Raw genomic sequence first — 13059 nt, forward strand, 5'->3', positions numbered from 1 at the left:
AATGCTTTTGTTTAATAATAGGAAGACTATCTTGTAAATTTTATCAGCAAGTTTTGCGATTTTACAGTTTTATAAATAGTATTTTTATTGTGGCTGTAAACGCATCATGATCTATACTGATTTTACTGTAACTTTGTCTAATTTTAAGTGCTTTTGTGTAATTTTAACTGCTATTTGGTTTTTAAAGTTTTATTTTTAAATTGTGTTTGGATTATAACCTGGTGGATATCACGTTAGAAATGAAGTTTTTGGTTTGTATTGAATGGATGAGATGTATGTCTTGTCTAGTGGTGGGTGTGTATGTCAGAGTGTACTATGGGCCGTGGGCTGAAAATGGCAAAGTGTTAGATGAGGACCCCATTTTGTAAGTATAAGGTGGTGCTGCTGGGCCAGTAAACAGAGCCTGTTATAAAAGGATGGGAGAAAGCAACTCAGGATTTAAACCTCTTTGCAGAAGCTGTTCTTCACTGTAACTAAGGCTGTTTGTATCTGCAGAAAAAGAATTTTATCCATAGGGCAAATGTGAGGGGGAAGGGGGTGCAAAAAAAGTCAAGATGGTGGCTGGGACTGCATGATTGAAGCCCCATCTCTTTCACACATGGGGCACACTTTAAAAAGGGGCAGGGCTTCAATCACATGGACGTGGCTGCCATCTTGACTCTTTGAACCTCCCACCCCAGTTATCTACTCAAGTCAAATTCTTGCTTTCCTATGAGAGTACTGAGTTCAGGAGAAAGAATTATGCCCGGGGTTGAGGGCAATTCCTGACAAATGTTTCTCTGAGCATCATGAGTTGTACATTGCGATCTCCAGCTTTGTACTTTGCATTTAAGTTCCTGAAGGAAGTTTCTATTCTTTTAGTCTTACTGGTTTGCCTTCTGGCGGAGGAGTTTTGTACGATGTACTATATCCAGCAGGGCAAACATTTTGTGACTTCTGCTCCCCTTTTATCTGATCTCACATACTCAGGGTTGATTTTGAAAAGCAAACATAATGATTTTAAATGTAATTCATACTAAATGGAAATGGATAGTAACTCTTTATTACATATATGTGAGATTTGCCCCGTTCGACAGAGAAACTCTCGTGACACGTGTGGTTCACAAAGAAGGTTTACTCATGCGTAACGTAGTAGTCACAAGCAAAGCCAGGACTGGCTTGGTACAATTGCATCACTTGTTATATTCCCCCCTTCCCGCGCTTTTTCCCGCCTCGTGATCGCGTTGCGGCTGTGGGCTATTAGGCCCCCCAATGTCCCCCCTGATCGTTCATGATGGCAGGGTCGGTCAGAGTCCATTGTCCTTGATTGCCAGTCCCCCTCCGGCTGGGTTGGTCCCTCCCTGCTACGTGCAGACCCGTGGGTTCTGTGCTGCGTTGCGATCTTGTTTCGCTGCCCTGCGGCCCCGTTCCTTGCTTGCTCGCGCCGTTATCAGTTCATAGTTAAAAACTTCCACTGCGGTTTTCCTGTTTAGCTGGCCGCAGGTGGCTCGTTAATTAGCGGCGCTTTCGGTTCCTCTTTTCCCCGCTAGCTACCGCCGGTGGATTCCGCGTGGTCTGGTTGCGAGCTTCCCTGCAACCCCGTGCTTCCCTGAAGCCTCGTGCTGACCGAACCTGACATGCCGCCCCCCTGACGACAACTCCCCCCCCTCGGTCCTATTTCGGCTTCCTGGGGTATTTACTGTAAAAGTCCCGCACTAGGTCCGGCGCCCTTATGTGGGTTTTACTCACCCATTCGCTGTGGGACTTGGGGAAATGTTTCCATTGCACTAGGAGCTGGGTCTGCCCCTTGTGCCTCCGGGCGTCCAGTATCCGGTTGATTTCGAAATGCTGCTCCCCCCCGACCATGATGGGTGGTGGTACTCCCTCCGCCTTGTGCCAGGCGTTCCCCGGCTGGTGCAACTTTAGCAGGCTGCAATGGAACACCGGGTGGATCTTCCCGAGGCTTTTCGGGAGCGTCAGCCTGACGGTCACCGGATTGATGACCTCCGAAATGGGGAACGGCCCCACAAACCTCGGGCTGAGTTTTTTCGATGCCTGGTGCGTCTTTAGGTTTTTGGTTGACAGATACACCTGGTCCCCCACTTTCCACTTTTCCTCGGGGAGCCTCTTGCGGTCCGCGTGCTTCTTGTAGTCGGCTTTGGCTCTTTGCAATGCCGCGTGCGCCGCTCGCCGGGTCTCGTCGATTTGGGCGAACCAGGCGTCCAGGGAGTTGATCTGGGATTCCGGCTGAGGCAGCTCCGGCATGGGGACGAAATCTCTCCCGGTGGCTACTTTGAACGGAGAGAACCCGGTGCTCTTGTGGACGGCGTTGTTGTATGCCACCTCCGCGAATGGTAGTAGCTCCGCCCAATCGTCCTGTTGGTGCCCCACGTAGCAGCGCAGGTACTGTTCGAGCCCCCCGTTCAGGCGTTCCGTGGCTCCGTCCGTCTGCGGGTGCGCCGCGGAGGATAGGGCTTGTTTCGTCCCCACCCGCTTCAGGAACTCCCGCCAGAACCGCGCGATGAAGTTGCCGCCCCGATCGCTGACGATACGTCGAGGTGCGCCGTGGAGTCGGTAGACATGTTGCACGAACAGTCTCGCCAGCCCCTCGGCCGTGGGGACTCGCCGGCACGCTACAAAGTGCGCTTGTTTGGAGAATAAGTCCGTGACCACCCAAATGGCGGTCTTCCCCTTACTCTCCGGGAGCTCCACTATGAAGTCCATGGCGACCTCTTGCCAAGGGCCGTCGGGTTCCGCTACCGGCTGGAGTAGGCCTCTAGGTTTGCCTTTGGCTCCTTTCGCTGTTGCGCACACCGGGCAACCCCCGAGTACGCCTCCACGTCCTTCCGGAGCGTGGGCCACCAAAACTGCCGCCGGATTAAGTGGAGTGTCTTTACGAAGCCGTAATGCCCCGCGCTCCGGCTGTCGTGGGCTCTCTCCATGACCTCCCGTCGGCAACCCTCGGGCACGTACAGCTTTCCTTCGTGCCACCACAACCCCTCTTGGCCGGTTAGCGTCTCTCGGTTCTGCTTGAGCCAATCGTCCCGCTCCGCCGCCTCCGCGAACCCTTGCCTTACTTCAGACGCCGCGTCCCGTCGCTCCCCCTTGGTCTGGCTTCGGGTCACCGCCTTTGCAGCCAGCCTGCTGGTGGGGATGACGGAGTCCACGATCTCCTCCCGTAGGCTGGCGTGTTGGGGCATGCGAGACAGTCCATCCGCTAAGAAGTTGCGCTTCCCGGGGATGTGTTTCAGTGTGAACCTGAACCTCCCGAAGTATTGGGACCACCGTGCCTGTTTGGGGGATAGCTTACGCGGGGTCTTCAGGGCCTCGAGGTTCTTATGGTCCGTCCACACCTCGAACGGTTCAGTTGCCCCCTCCAGTAGATGCCTCCACGTGGCCAGCGCCCACTTGACCGCGTACGCCTCTTTCTCCCACACCATCCACCTCCTCTCCGTCTCGGTGAATTTGCGGGAGGCGTAGGCGCACGGGTGGATGGCCCTCCGGGCTGGGTTGGAGCAGGACTGCTCCCGTTGCCACGTCTGATGCATCCACTTGGATTATAAACCGCCGGTCTGGGTCGGGGTGGCGCAGGATCGGCTCCGCGGTGAACCGCTGTTTTAGTTCCTCAAACGCCCCCTGGCATTCTGCAGTCCACGCGAGTGCCATGCTGGGCTTGTGGGGTTTCCCAGTGCCCTTGGTTTTTAGCAGGTCGGTTAGGGGAAGGGCGATTTGGGCGAAGTTCGGGATGAACTGACGATAGAAGTTCGCAAACCCTAGGAAGCTTTGGAGTTGCCTCCGGGTTCGCGGCGCTTCCCAGCCCAGGACATCCCTTACTTTCGCCGGGTCCATCTCAATTCCCCGGCTGGATATTCGGTAGCCGAGGTAGTCTAGTTGCTCTCGATGGAACTCGCATTTCGAGAGCTTTGCGTACAGCTGTGCCTTCAGCAGTCTCTGGAGCACCGTGCGCACCAGGCTCACGTGCTCCGCCAGGGTCTCGGTGTAGATGAGGATGTCGTCCAGGTAGACCAGGACGCCCCGGTAGAGTAGGTCGTGCAGCACCTCATTTATTAGCTGCATAAATACCCCCGGGGCCCCTTTTAATCCGAACGGCATCACGGAAAACTGGTAGCTTCCGAGCGGGGTGTTGAACGCCGTCTTCCACTCATCTTTTGCGCGGATCCTAACTCTGAAGTAGGCTTCGCGCAAGTCCAGTTTTGTGAACACCCGCCCCTTCGACAGATGCGACATCAAGTCCTTCATCAGGGGAGGGGGTATTTGTACTCCGTGCTGATTGCGTTCAGCCCCCGGTAGTCTACGCACATACGGAGCGAGCCGTCCTTCTTCTCCCGGAATAACACCGGGGCCGCTAATGGTGACTTCGCGGGTTGGATGAATCCCCGCGCTAGGTTCTTGTCTATGAACTCGCGCAGGGCCCCCATCTCCCTCCTCGACAGGGAGTACATTTTCGGCTTAGGCAGGGTCGCTCCTGGCTCTAGCTCGATGGCGCAATCACTGGGCCGGTGTGGTGGGAGCTGGTCGGACTCCTTCTCCCCGAACGCTGCCGCCAGGTCTCGATACTGCCTCGGGATTCCGCCGCCCGTCAGGGGTTCCCCGGGTCCGGCCCCTCGCTTTGCGGTCGCCTCGCCAGTCGCCGCTGCCTCCCCTCGCCTCGGGATCGTGGCGGGTCTCCGGGGTCCCGGCGCTGCTGCTGCTGCTGTTGCCGCCCGGGTCTCGGGCCCCATCTGCTCTCGCCCCGTCTCCCGGTGTCCCGGACCCTCCACTTGTCCGCCGGTGGTTGCAGCTGCCTCCGTCTCCACGGCTCGGTCCCCTCTGCTCTCGCCCCTCGCCGGTCTGTCGACCCCGAACCGCACTGCCTCCGCCGTCCAGTCGACTCGTGGGTTCCGCCGCCGCAGCCACGCCAAGCCGAGTACCACCGCGTAGTCGGCCACCGGGACCACCACGAACCTCAGTTCTTCCCGGTGACTCCCGATCGTCATCTGGACCGGCTCGGTGTAATACTGAGCTGGGCCCCCCCCTGCCAGCGTGCCATCTAACTGGCTGAATGAAATGGGCTCCCGGAGGCGCCTCAGCTGTAGCCCGAGCCCCGAGACTACCGCTGGGTGCATCAAGCAGTGGGTGCAGCCCGAGTCCAGTAGCGCCCGTAGCTGCGCCTCCCCTCCGGATCTCACCCCCCGGACGTGTATCCTCACCCGGAACGGTGGGCAGTCCTCGTCTCCTATTGGGTCCGCGCGCCTCGACTCCCCTGCTCGCACTGGGACGCCGTTCAGTGCGAGCGCGCCTCGTTTCCTGCCGGCTCCGAGTCCTCTCCGGAGGATGCTGTCTCCGGGGTCGACCACCCCCCGCGTCCTTTCTCGGTCACCGCCGCCACTGCCCCCTTCCGCGGTCGGTCACCGGTCCTTTTCCCATTCGCACGCGGGGTTTTGACTTCGGGCCGTGGTGGGGCGCCTTCCCGCTCCGTCGGGCACTGCGCTGCTCGGTGGCCTCTGCCTCCGCATCGGAAGCACAGATTCGGGGCTCTGGTCGCCTCTCGCCTCCCGGTGGACTGCCGTCGACCGCTCCGTCTCTCCTCGGGGTCCTCTCCCTCGGCCGGTCCCTCGTCTGGTCCCGTCGTCTTGTGCTCTGTTGGATCTGCCGCCACGCCGATTCCGCCGTTCCGGCCAGCCAGATCCAATCCTTCACTGTGGACGGGTCGTCCCGCCCCAGTGCCCGTTCCAGGATCTCTGGGTTGAGTCCCCTCTTAAAATACTTCACCTTCAGGGACTCCGGCCAGTCCGCGAGCTTCTCGGCCAACCTCCGGAACTCCAGGGCATATTCCGATACCGATTTGCCCCGCTGTCTGAACTGTAGGATGTCGTCCTCCGCCCGCTTGGCGCTCAATGTGTCCTCGAATCTGTCCCGGAGCGCCTGCATGAAGTCCGGGAAACTCCGTAGTTCCGCCGCGTTGGCATCGTACAGCCCGATCACCCAGCTGGCTGCTTGGCCATCTAGCAGCTCGGCCACGTAGGATACCCTGTCCTCGTCTCTAGCGAATAGGTGACCACCCCTCTGCATGAACCCCCTGACGTGCGTCAGAAAGTGCGGTAGCTGTTCGGGGTCCCCTGAGAACTTCCCAGTGATACCTCGAAGTCTCAGGGCGTCTGCCGCCCGTTGGTCCTCCGACCGGGGCGCCGTGGGTGGTGCCGGCGGGGGTGTCGGACGGCCCCCCCTGTCGCTCGCCTCCTCGTTCACCGCCGGTGGCCCCACTCTCTGTAGTAGGGTCTGGAGCATCGCCTCCACGGCGTCTAGGCGTCGCTCGACTCTCTCCTCTAGTCGGGCGAATTCCTCGCTCCACTCACGGTTCCGGAACCCCGAACCCCGGGTCATCGTAACGCCTGAATCGTCTGGTCCTTGGTTCACGCCCATCGACCACCGCTCGGATGGAGTGCGCCCGGCCCTGGCCGCTGCCCCGTCGCTCCCGGGCGGCTCCGACCGCCCTTCCGCGAGCCTGGATCCCTCGCGCTCCAGCTGACCCACGGATTCCTCGTCGCTGGTCATGCCTGTATTGAGAAAGAAAACGCTCCTCGGTGGTACCGGGTAGCGCTGACGGTGAGTCCTGGCTTTATGTGAGATTTGCCCCGTTCGACAGAGAAACTCTCGTGACACGTGTGGTTCACAAAGAAGGTTTACTCATGCGTAACGTAGTAGTCACAAGCAAAGCCAGGACTGGCTTGGTACAATTGCATCACTTGTTATATTCCCCCTTCCCGCGCTTTTTCCCGCCTCGTGATCGCGTTGCGGCTGTGGGCTATTAGGCCCCCCAATGTCCCCCTGATCGTTCATGATGGCAGGGTCGGTCAGAGTCCATTGTCCTTGATTGCCAGTCCCCCTCCGGCTGGGTTGGTCCCTCCCTGCTACGTGCAGACCCGCGGGTTCTGTGCTGCGTTGCGATCTTGTTTCGCTGCCCTGCGGCCCCGTTCCTTGCTTGCTCGCGCCGTTATCAGTTCATAGTTAAAAACTTCCGCTGCGGTTTTCCTGTTTAGCTGGCCGCAGGTGGCTCGTTAATTAGCGGCGCTTTCGGTTCCTCTTTTCCCCGCTAGCTACCGCCGGTGGATTCCGCGTGGTCTGGTTGCGAGCTTCCCTGCAACCCCGTGCTTCCCTGAAGCCTCGTGCTGACCGAACCTGACACTATATCCAGCAGGGCAAACATTTTGTGACTTCTGCTCCCCTTTTATCTGATCTCACATACTCAGGGTTGATTTTGAAAAGCAAACATAATGATTTTAAATGTAATTCATACTAAATGGAAATGGATAGTTACTCTTTATTACATTCAGTGACAAGAAAAAATGTAGTAAATGAAATAGTAAAACAATAATAGCAAAAGCCAGCAATAAAGCACAAAACAGGTCAACAGTAAACAACTGAATGAAGGTGAACAAATTAACCCATGATAGGTCCTACAGGCAAGAAAGCAAAATACAGAAACATTGAAGGACATTTTGTCATTCTGTTTGGACAATAAGTAGTGCAGATAAAATGGGTTTGAGTGGCCTTGACTAAAAGGAGAATTATACAGTGTGCATCAATGCTATTATATAACAGTACAATATATATAGAAAATTACCTATTGATTCAGTGCATCTCAGTCTTCATGGGGAAAGCCATGTGACATATAGCATTATTTTTACATTTCCTTTCCAATACAGCCACGAATAACATACTGAAATGAACTAGTATAAGGTTCTTCTAAATTTTGGCATCAGTTGATTGAAGTATACCTTGCTACTGTAGAATTGGCTTCCTAAAAATAATCTCTTGGGAGACAGAAATCCTTAATCTGTCTCACTGTTCAGCGTACCTGATCAAAACCATTGCGAAGAGTTTATATTTTGGGATCTTTTTATTATTTTATTTTATTATTCTTAATAAGTGGTTTACAACTGCCCATGTTGGCTTATAGCATTAGAAAGCTGCAGTTTGCTCTTCTCTGAATTTATTTGGTTGCCCCTGGATTGGAGGAAAATTCATAATGGGAGAGAGTAAATCAGGAGGACTCCAGGGCTGATGCACAGTTCATACCCTGGGGTCCTGGGAGCTGTCTCATGGGACAGTGCAAAGCCAGTTCTTGTGCCAGATTTGCTTGAGATCCAGTAATTATGCCTGGCCTTGCAGAGACAGGGTTTCCAAGGTCTCTGGCCCACAGAGATAGAGGCTTGGAGAAGTTCAGAGTTTTAAGCCGGGGGTCCCCAAGAGTCTAAAATGTCCTGCTAAAGGAGTTCTACTTTCTTGTCCTTTTGGGGAGCTGCAGATAAAAGGAATGTGCCCATAGTTTTGCTCAATTCCTCATTAGAGTCCTTTAGCCTTGGTACTACAGAATCCTGGTAGTGCCTCCCAGCTTCTGTTTCCCAAGCCTTGAATGCCAGCTACTGGGCAAAACTACCCTCCTTTTCCTTTTTACTCATGCGTAGGGCTCACAAATGAACTATTTTCCCCATACCCCACTTCTTGGAATGTACAACCCTGGATGTCAGGGGTCCCAAGAGACCTTATTCCATTTTTTTAGATATTTGCAAAGAGACAACCCATGAAGTCAGCAGGGGTTCCTTTCTCTGGAGTGCCCTCTTTGTTTCCCATTTTAAAATCTTGCAGGCACACCCAGGGAGAAAGTTGGGAAAACAGAGGTGACCAGGAGGTGCCCTTGCATTCTAAGTGACCTAAAAATGAGAATTTTGGGGTTACTTAAGGATAATTGCACCCCAAAGTTCAAACAGAGAGACAAATAGACACATATGCATGCACATGCACATGCACACACATCCTTAGCTATACAGTGTTTTATCCTTTTCCTGAGTCAAACTCAACCGGGGGATTATTCTGAGTTCTAACCTAACCCCTGTAATTTTTCTGATCTGCTTTCTTGCTTGACAAAAAACTGCTAGCAATTCTAGCGGTTACAGTACTTATCTAAAATAGAATTGTCTGATTTATTGTCAGCAATTATTACACTGAAGGCAGCTTTAAATGTTAGGAAACTGGTATCCAACTTTTCTCAATGGGGTAAACACATAATTGTTGAAGGGCATAGCTCAGCATTAGAAATAGGAAATGGGACTGAGGTCTAAAAACAATTTTTCAAATGCTCTCCAATGTGACATACCTGAAAAGTTGTAACTGTCTCCACATCTGGCAATAGATAGCTTCCACGGAAACAGAATTAGTGTAACTAAGAGCCAGTACAGTGATGGGGAACCTATGACACACGTGTCAAAGATGACATGCCACGTTTTGGGCGACACACCAGCATACACCAACACCCGACAACTATTATCTCTGAGTTACCAAAGAAACTGAATTTGTTTTATTCGTATTTCATTTTTGTAATTATTTGATGTTTCTTTACATAATACATAACACCACACATGATTGGACTGTATTTTTTTTAAATAAATGAATATGTAAAGAATTGTTTCTCTTTTGTTTGGGAGGAGGGGGTGACACACCAGCAGAGTCAAGTTAGACATTTCTGAATTTTTGACATGCCGAGCCCAAAAGGTTCGCCATTTTGGGAACATATGCTTAACAGTTAATCTGCAATATTATACAAGGGAAGCAAATGCAGAGTTCATCTACTCTGCCAGAAACAACTTTCATGAAATTCCTCTGTGAAGAAGAACTGAAGCAAGGTCACTCTTGGTAAGAAATTCCAACTTCTCTATGAAAGCCCGGAAGACCCACACCAGCCTTCTCTATGAAATGTTGGGGAGTTTGAATTGCCCTTCACAGCTGGTTTCTGAGGGGAGTTCTTCTGAGGCTTCCTTAATGGCCTTGAGTGAGGAGTCACATTTAATTTAGGCTTTGCAAGTGGAAGTGGTTGTAGATACCGTGTTGAAAATATTCTCTGATGAAAAGTTTTCAAGCCACTCAGGAAATCTTGCATGCATAACATTTCTGGAATTACAGGCCACTGAAAGGAAAGCAAAAGCTTAGTTTTGAAATATCTGCTCTGTAACTTCTCAAAATGAGATATAGGTCACTGGAGGTTCTGCCCTACAGAATCTGACTTAGAAGAAAAGATTTCACCTGCTGTTCCAACAGCCAGAATTCAGATGGCCCTAGACAATTATAAGCATAACCTATTTAGGATGCAAAACTCAACTCACAGAGAATTCGGGAGCTTTAACATATTCTGTTTTGAATTCCTTAGCAATAAGGTTCCATTCTGTGGTATTCGTTCGGGACATACTTTCTGCCCTTGGTTTGTTAGAAGTAACTGTGAGGAAAATATATCTCTGCATGAAAGAAGCAGTTTTTTAGAGCCCTCAGGTGAACGGGATCGCCTTAATAAAATTGAAACATAAAGGAATGCTCAGGATCCTTGAAGCTGGTGTGAACTAGGCTGATTGTAAACCCCTTATCCCAAACATCCCAAGAGCAACGTAAGGGAGGAAGCCTTCTTCCTGGCAGTTGGCACCCTGAACCAATTTGTTTCTTCCTCTCTGACACTATGGCTTTCCTTATAGATAGCATACAAGAACAGGGACGGAGAGTAACTTGAGAAGCATTGCTCATTTAGGTATGCCTGCATCATCATATGAATATGTATGCATATGCGTTCTTTTCCCTTCCCCTTTCTTGTAGAACTGTAGAAATATCAGGGCATCCATTTTGCCTACAGGGGAGTGTCTCCCACTAACCTTTGGTGGGGTCGCCCTCCGATACGTACTGCCTAATAAACACTGCAGTGAAGCCCTGATTATTTTGCCTTGCGTCTTGCGTTTTGATGCCACATAACCTCCAGCACACCCTTGAGCTCATCCAGCTCTCCAGACATAAAAGTGAACCCCTGATATATACAGATTACTATTTTTGCCATAGACAGAGTATAACCTATGACAGATTCAAGCACAAGATCTATAGAGGGAGCAGTGACTTCTGAACATTTGTATCTTCTGGTCCTTTGATTTCCTGGGCACACTTTATACATGAAGACTTCCTGGTATACTGAAACTTACTCTCCTGTGGATGAAGACCCACAGACTATTGATAAAACATCTTTGTGGCTGTCACTGAGTTGGAGGAATCCAGAGTGACAGGAACAGCTACCTGGATGGAATCAGCATCAGTGATCAGAGATGGCGAGCTGCCTAGCAGCAAGTCACAGTCCAAAGCTGCAATTCTAATAGTTAAATTTGGGCCCACAATACAAATTCATAGAGTCACATTTTTTTTTCCTTAGGTAGCTTGGAGAGTCTTGTATTCCCAATTTGTCACTCTTAAGCTGTCCCTTGATCTTTCCTTGTTATTTTCAACAGTACAATGCATACACCAAGAGCTCAGATGATTTAACATCCAACCAGGGTGAAAGCCATCAGCAATAAATCAGGACAGCCAAATCAGTGGTAGCAATTAGACCCCAACAACATACAGCTATAAAAGCAGAGGTCAAAAGGTATAAATTCCGAGAAAAGGGGCATATTAACAAGAAAAAGTCTAAACTCTCTACAGCAACTCATAAAAATAGCTGGTTCTTCTCCATCTTTGTCCTCCTTCCAAATTCATAGTCTTTGTTCTTTCAGCCGATATCTACTAAATCATTAACTTGGTAATTTCAGATATGGTCTTCTGTCTGACTAGACATACTTAATGTTGCACTGTAAAAAGCCTTGCTTTCAGAGTTTAGAGCACTAATATTCATTGCTCACATGGGCAGGAGACACAGTTCCCTTGACATCACGGAAGAAATCTACATGGCCACTAGGAGTCGAAAATGACTTGATGGCACATAATAAAGGGAAGACAATCCTTTTTCTTTTTGCAGAGGGGAACTAGGCACAAGAAGCAAGGCAAAACTGTTTTATTTCCACCACAAGGTGGCAATGAAATACAAGTATTAACACACATTTTTGTTCCTTGATGCTTTTGATCTGCATTCTCAACAAGAAACTGCCTGTCCAGACTTGATTGGGATGTGCTTGCTGTTATACACAAGAACCACATTGAGAATAAACATGCTATTAAACAATTTAAATCATTTTTAAAAGCCAGGTGTTCTAGTCAGTTCATTAGCAGGTCCTATTTGGACAGCAGAGATACACAACTTAAATGCTCCCATATTGCTGAGTTGTTAAGTTCAGTCCTGGGCATATGTAGAGTTGCAGGCTAAAATAAAAATGATTTTGATCTTTCTTATGCAAAGACTTGTCTTTCAAGCAGGACAAGAATTGGGCTGCTTTTGCAACTAATATGACATCTCCAGAAAACCAGAATGGTGCCGGATAGCATGTTGTTGCCTCCTTCCTGGAGCTGATAGAGTGACTGGCCCAAATGCATCCACAGCTGGCTTTGTGGGTGCATTTTATTAAAAAGTTTTAAAAAGATTAAAAAGTAACAAAAGCTAATACAAAGTATAGGAAGAAAAGAAATCTGCAGAGCAGCGAGGCTGCAGCCCTCTTTCAGCCTCCTAAAGTCAATGGGGCTCGCTCGCTGAAAGCGCTTTTGCGCGTCTTCTACGAACCGCCGGGCGGACAGCGGCAGTGCTGCGTAAAGCGCAAGCGAGGAGGCGATGCGCGCAGAGGCGGTAGGCAAACGACCCTTGTCCGCTTGCAGCTGCCGGTGCCATCGCAGGCGGCTCCCTTCCCGCCCCCTCCGGTCTCTGTTAGGCGGGAGGGGGAAACAAAAAGGGGAGGGGCGATGCTTTCTTCCTGGGAGCGCTGATTGGTCAGGACGCATAGCCTGAGGGGCTCGGGTTGGCTGCGCTGCAGTGACGGGGTGGAACGCTAAAGCACCAGGAGTCGGCTCGGGCGAGGCTTGCCCTTCTCTGCCGTCGCCGCCGCTGCTGCTGCTGCTGCTGCTGCTGCTGCTGCTCGGTGAGTTTCTCGCTCGCGCCGTTTCCTCGCCTTGCCCGGGTCGGGAAGGGTGGAGGGATACTGCAGGCCTCTTGCTTAAGTCAGGGCTGGGAGGGGTCCCCGGGGTGACTCTTCCATTCGGCTGGGGATTCTGGGAGTTGTAGTGGAACATACTGGCATCGGGAAGAGGGTTTTTCAAGGCTGCAGGTCCCCGCCGCGTGGCGTGAAGATAAGC

The sequence above is a fragment of the Python bivittatus genome, unplaced genomic scaffold (genome assembly GCF_059951505.1).
Source record: "Python bivittatus isolate LINGU-HERP-01145 unplaced genomic scaffold, Pbiv_v1 ctg000780_np1212, whole genome shotgun sequence".
In the NCBI taxonomy this organism is placed as follows: Eukaryota; Metazoa; Chordata; class Lepidosauria; order Squamata; family Pythonidae; genus Python; species Python bivittatus.